General features: G+C 35.4%; 1 pseudogene; it reads right to left on the reverse strand.

Annotated features, from left to right (window-relative positions):
- Positions 1-2,776: 2,776 nt before the first annotated feature.
- LOC116630915 lies at positions 2,777-3,864 on the reverse strand (annotated as a pseudogene).
- Positions 3,865-6,682: the final 2,818 nt, after the last annotated feature.

Below are 6,682 nucleotides of genomic sequence, written 5' to 3' on the forward strand. Positions count from 1 at the left end.
GATATTCTGTACCTAATGGCCCAGGGGGCTCTAAGTCTGTATAAGATGCTAAAGGGAGCACAGAGTCAGTCAGAGCTCAGCCAGCAAGTTCCAACAAGACTTTCTGTCTAAACTGAATCCTAAAATTAAACCAAGGACTTGCCAGTGAAATCAGGATGATAAAAGCATTTTAGGCCAAGGAACAGAATAAGAAATTTCAAAGCATGAGGAAAACATGATGTATGGGGAACAAAATTAAGTCATTGACTATTTTTTTTTTTTAATTAAGCAATGGTTCAAAGTCACTTTTGTCAAATGTTTCTAATTAGAAGGGTTATAAGACTACAGTATCAAATTTTACATTTAAGTTAATTTTTACCAAGAAAAAGTATCACGACATGAAAAAGAAGTTGTACCACTTGTGGATATTTGGGCTCAGCCCGTAACAGCAGAATGCAAACAATGACTCTAAGTATAAAATAGGCAGCTCTCAGAGGAGCTCTCAAGAAGAAAATATACATTAAAGTTAATATATAAAATGTATGTTTATGTATTTTTGTAACTATGACCAGAGAGGTATAAGTTATTTTCCTACATAACTCACCTATATACTTAAAAAAAAAAATACTTCTTAAATACATTCTTATTGTAGGGAATTTTTTCCCTAGTAGATTATGTATTACTGTATACATATCATATTGGGCACCGAACAACTTATCATTACAGAAATTACTTGGAATATTACAATGAGGGGAATTTTTAGAGTTGCTTCTACCCTAGCCTATCTATAAACTTTAGAAATAAAGAAGGAACAGTTGTTATTCTAAAATCTACTTAATGTTCTGCTTTAGGTGTCTTGAAATTCTTCATTTTTAAATAAGGGCCCTGCATTTTCATGTTACGTTCTGTCAAATTATGACAAATTATGCAGCCAGTCTTCCTTCTTATTTCTCTTTTGCTTAATACAGACAATTATTATTTGTTGTTGTTTTGTTATTAGGAAGATTTAACAGCTCTCACAATAAAAAAGATAGCCCCCAACTCTCTCTCTCCATATGTTGACAGATATAGATAGGTTTCCATGAACCATGGTACAAAAAGAAATTAACACAATTCAAAGTTATCAATAGATTCTCTGATATTAAAATTAAAAGCCTGACTCAAAAGAAAGAAAGGTGTTAGAGTTTAATATGTATTGGTCTAAAAATGAAAGAAGGATTTTTTTTTCTTTTCTGGGACCTCAGTCAACACAACTTGCTCTCATTTGAAATAGTTGCAAATTTTAATCTCAAATATATTTCTAGAGAAAGTTCCACATTTAGCTAGAATGATAAAACTTGTATTTAACTGTTCTTGTGGAAACTAAAACAAGTTTTTTTTTGTTTTTTTTTTTTAAGATGTTTAAACCTATCAGAAAAACAAAGGCAGCTGGGATTTAAGGAGTGTCACTATTATGGAACTAAAATTAAACGAGCCCCAAAGGCCTCACATAATCTCATCTTGAAATAAATAATACTTGCATTGGAGGAGATGCTGAGAATGTTAAAGCAGACACCAAAGAGTCTCTAACACTAATCAGGGTTTCTAGAATATACACAGCGAAGACAAAAATTGGTTTTACAGCCTGACAAGAATGAGGGACTGTGGTTAAAATTCAGGCTTTCATGTCAGACCTTGAAAGAGGTAAACTCTAGAAGGAAAAAAACAAACAGACAAACGTGAGCTGGAGTAAGATGATCTGCCTACACTCCATTTGCCTTTAGAAAGAAAATTAAATACAGTGTGGAGAAACAAAACATCTCAGGCCTTTGCTATGGTTCATGTACAATACATTCAATAAAAATTATCCCGAGTAAGAAGAAATAAGACCAAGTGACAAAAATCAAGGAGAACAGAGATAAAACGATAAACCCGCAAGTGATCCAGATACTGGAGTTTCAAAATGGACTTAAACTACTAATTTTAATCAAATAGATTTTTAAAAGATGGATAATTTCACTGGGGAATTAGCATCTATTTATTTAAAAAAAGGCAAATAGTCTTAGACATTAAAAATATAATATCTACAAATAGATGTTGAAGATACAATGGAAGAGAGGTTTAGGGAATTCAAAGACTGATACAGCCAGGTAGAAATGTGAAGAAAGCAGAGATGAGAATTATAGAAAAGTCTGAAAGAAACATATGAATATGTTAGATTCAAAATGTGTGCAAATACAGTTCCAGAATACAGAAGATGAGAGAATGGATGTCTGAAGAAATACAAGCTGAAAATTTTCCAAAAATGTATGAAACTTATCAAGCCACAATTTCAAAAATAAGTGTGAATGCACACTTGTATAAATATAAAGCCAAAGCACAGGCAGGCTTATATGATTAAAACTCTGAAACCAAAGAGAAAGAAATACTTAAAGCAGTAGAGAAAATAACACCAATTTCCTTCGAACAAGTAACTAAGCTTAAAAATGTACTTTCAATATAAATTTCTATGTTACATTAGTTTATTAAATTTTCTTCCCCTTCCCCCATTACACTTCTGTTGTAATGGGTCTCAAAATTCTGTGACAGATTTTTGGTCAAGTTGTTTCCATTAAAAAGTACTGATTTTAAAAACTAGTAACTTAAAACTGCTACACACACACACACACACACACACACAAAATAAGCAAATAGTCCACAAAACCTCCTTTCTTTCCAAAGGTTTTATGATGCATTGTTATCATTAACCAGTCTTTTACTATTAAACTTAAACGGTCAACTGACACAAAGAGTTCTGAGGCTGTTCTTCCACCACTGATTAAGACTGGGGTGGCAGGTATTGGGGAGAATACTCATTTAGCCTTCTGAATTTCTGGGCAGACCTGGTGACCTTGCCAGGTCCAGCTGCCTTCTTGTCCACTGCTTCAGTGACAACCACAGCAACTGTCTGTCTCATGTAACCAACAGCAAAATGGCCCAGCTAGTCAAAGAAACTCTCAACTCACGTAGGCTTGCCAGGAAACCTATCAACGATGGCAGCATCACCAGATTTCAAGAACTTGGCACCATCTTTAGCTTTTTTTTCTAGAACAATGATTAATCTTTTCCTTCAGCCTCAGCACACTTGCAAGCAATGTGAGCTGTGTGACAATCCAGCCCAGGTGCATATCTGGCACTGATTTGGCCTGGATAGTTCAGGATAATCAAATGAGTCATGAATCCATCTGCTTCCATCGCTGGGTCATTTTTGCTGTCCCCAGCCACATCACCACAACGAACATCTTTGACAGATAAGTTCTTGCCATTGAAGCCCACACTGCCCCCAGGAAGAGCCTCACTCAAAGCTTCATGGTGCATTTCAACAGACTTTTTACTTCAGTTGTAACACTGACTGGAGCAAAGGTGACCAGGTTTAAGAACACCAGTCTTATAGAAATGGAATCCATTTTGTTAACATCAACAATTAGTTGTTTTACACCCAGTGTGTGAGCCAAAAGGGCACGCTCATGGGTCTGTGTATTCTTGGAGATGCGCACTTCAAATTCACTGACACCAGCAGCAATAATCAGGACAGCACAGTCCTCCTGAGATGTGCCTGTAATCATGTTTTTGATAACATCTCTGTGTCTTGGGGTATCAACGGAGGTCCCATAATACTTACTGGTCTCGAATTTCCACAGGGAGATATCAGTGGTGATATTACATTCATGTTCAGCTTTCAGTTTAATCCAAGATCCAGGAATACTTGAAGACCTTCCCCATCTTAGCAGCCTCCTTCTCAAATTTTTCAATAGTTCTTTTGTGAATCCCACCACATTTGTAGATCAGAGGACCAGTAGTGGTAGACTTGCCTGAATCTACATGTCCAATAACAACAGTGTTGATGTGAGTCTTTTCCTTTCCCATTTTTGTTTAGGTTTGGCGGTGGTTTTCATGACACCTGTGTTCTGGCAGCAAACCCATTGAGAAAAAGCAATTTATTGATTTTTCAAGATTTTCTTACATGATAGTTGTTTTAAGCTGTGGTTATACAACAGAGGATTAAAAAACTCACAAATTATGTATCACGTGAGATGAAGACAAAAAAATATTTTAGATGGGGACAGATATCAAGGAATAGAATAATGCAAGACAGAGGCTATGAAGTGAAAAAAAGGTCGCTATTTAAGCAATTTGAGAAAATATTTGACAAGGAAGACATGTAGACATCTGGGGGGAGCGTTTTCCAGGCCAAGGAACAGACTGTGCAACGGACATGAGTGGGCACATGCTTGGTGTGTGATCAAGAATAGGTGGTCAGGGCTGAATAAGTGAGTAGAATGAAGGGTAATAAGGGACCAATTCATGAAGGTGTTATACTGTATTAAGAATTTGGGCTTTTTAAATAGAATGAGAGGCAAAGCCATTGGATAATTTTGAGGCAAAGAGTGACATGATCTGACTTAATGTTTTGATCAAAGGACTCGGGTTGCTGTGCTGCTGGTCGGCTATACAAAGTCAAGGGCAGAAGCTGGAAGACCTGTTTGAGGATGTATTTTCTACCACCTTCTGACTTCCAGAGTAACTGCTACGATGTCTGTTGTCATAGGACTATGATTTCAAAATTTGTTTCTCTTTACGGGCTTTTTAAAAAAATCAGAATGGCTAACATAGAAATGAAGAAAATTATAGGATTTGGAGAAAATACGGATCAGGCGGAACTCACACACCACTGATGGGAAAGTAAATTGGGATAACCACTTTAGAAAATTGTTTGGTGGTATCTATCAAACCTTAACAGATGACTTAGCAGTCCCCCTTCTAAAATATATACGCTAGGAATGGGGCGCCTGGGTGGCTCAGTCGTTAAGCGTCTGCCTTCGGCTCAGGTCATGATCCCAGTGTCCTGGGATCGAGCCCCACATCGGGCTCTCTGCTCCGCGGGAAGCCTGCTTCTCTCTCTCCCACTCCCCCTGCTTGTGTTCCCTCTCTGGCTGTGTCTCTCTCTGTCAAATAAATAAAATCTTTAAAAAAAAAAAAAAAAAAAAGAAGCTTTTAAAAAAAAAAAAAAAAAATATATACGCTAGGACTTAGCGGTCCCCCTTCTAAAATATACACCCAACATAGATGTATACACATGCTTATTAACAGACATGTATAAAAATATTCATAGCAGCACAGTTCTAAATAGACCTGGACTGGAAACTGCCTAAATGCCCATCAAGAAGGGAATGCATAAAAACATTTTGGTCTATTCATACAATGGGAATAATGCAGCAAGAAGAATGAATGAAGTTTAACTTTATGTACCAACCACATATCTCACCAATATAATGTTTTGTCTGTTTGCAATGCCTCCTTTATCTGTTGAGCACTTCCTACTTTTTTATACCACAAGATGTTCCAAACTCATCTTGCTTTCTCCTTGCCATGCAATCAACTATTTCTTTAAGGAAGCTGGACTCTTTTAACTGAGAATAGATTTAAAAACCAGTATCAAGAAAATTGGGGTGCTCATTTTCTCCTTGGTGCCACTGCTTCTAGGATCTCTCCAAAGATGGACCTAGAAAGTAATGAGTTCTTATAGATACTACCCATTTCACACCAACACCCTGGGGTTTATTCTAGCTTTCCCTTTTCTTTACGTCTAACTACATTCTCTAACAATTAAGCCTTGACTTTCATCATAATATATTAATTTGCTCGATCTTCAAATATACATGGTGCTTGAACTGTTAAACTATAATCCTGTAAAAAATATCTAGATTACAATAATCGGGTAGGTTTTTTTCTTTAATCCTTAGTAGATAATCAAAAGACAGTAGTTACTTACATCAATTATTTTCTTCTCTATCATAATTACTATGATTTATCAACATCTCTGTCAAATGAGGTTTTAGCTTGTGGACTTAAATTATATTTGGTCCAATAAGTAGCATTGTTACCCTTACTTTCTTGCAGTTTCTAGTTGCCTAATATAACTTTAGACATTCCTTTAAAAATTTGTCTTTGTAAATCACTTTGTCTTCATCTGCCTCTTGAAAATAACAACCACATCTTGTTTTGTGAGCAAATTCAGTATCTTTTTTTAATAGGTAAACTAAACTTGTTCCCATTTATTTTTCTGCCAAATATATTTGGCTTTATTTCTGTAACAATATTTTATAATTATAGGTTTTATGTTTTAATTTCATGCTTCTTTATATGATACAATCTCATTTTAACTAAAGTGTATTTTGGAAGGTTTGTATTTTTGTTCTAGTTACTACCTTTGTACTTTTAAGTTATGAATGCCCTGAGTTCCCAGTTTCCATACACCAACTTTTAATATCTGGTTTGTCAGTTTTTAATGGGATCCTTTATTTCCTATCTTTTGCCTATACATGTGTCAAGGACTAATATAATGTTATACATCAATTTAAAAAGAATCAATGAGCTCATCCAAATTCCTTCTTTTTCCTCCCATTAAAAAAAGTTGTACTATGTCACCATCTATGGATTTTGTACATTAGTAGTCTGTCCTCATCTCCATTTTTCAGCATTAAGTTTAAATTGCATACATTGAAATGTTCAGTATCCATCCGTTTGTTGAAATTTCCCCAGGCATCTCTTGCTTTAATGGAGCTCATTCTAATTTTCCCAAGAAGGTCTCATTAGTAATGAATTCCCTAAGTTCATATATGTTTAAAACTTTTTCTATAACCTTTTTATTTAAGGAATATTTAACTAGATATAAAATCCTTGG

This window comes from Phoca vitulina, unplaced genomic scaffold (genome assembly GCF_004348235.1).
Source record: "Phoca vitulina isolate PV1807 unplaced genomic scaffold, GSC_HSeal_1.0 scaffold4, whole genome shotgun sequence".
NCBI lineage: Eukaryota > Metazoa > Chordata > Mammalia > Carnivora > Phocidae > Phoca > Phoca vitulina.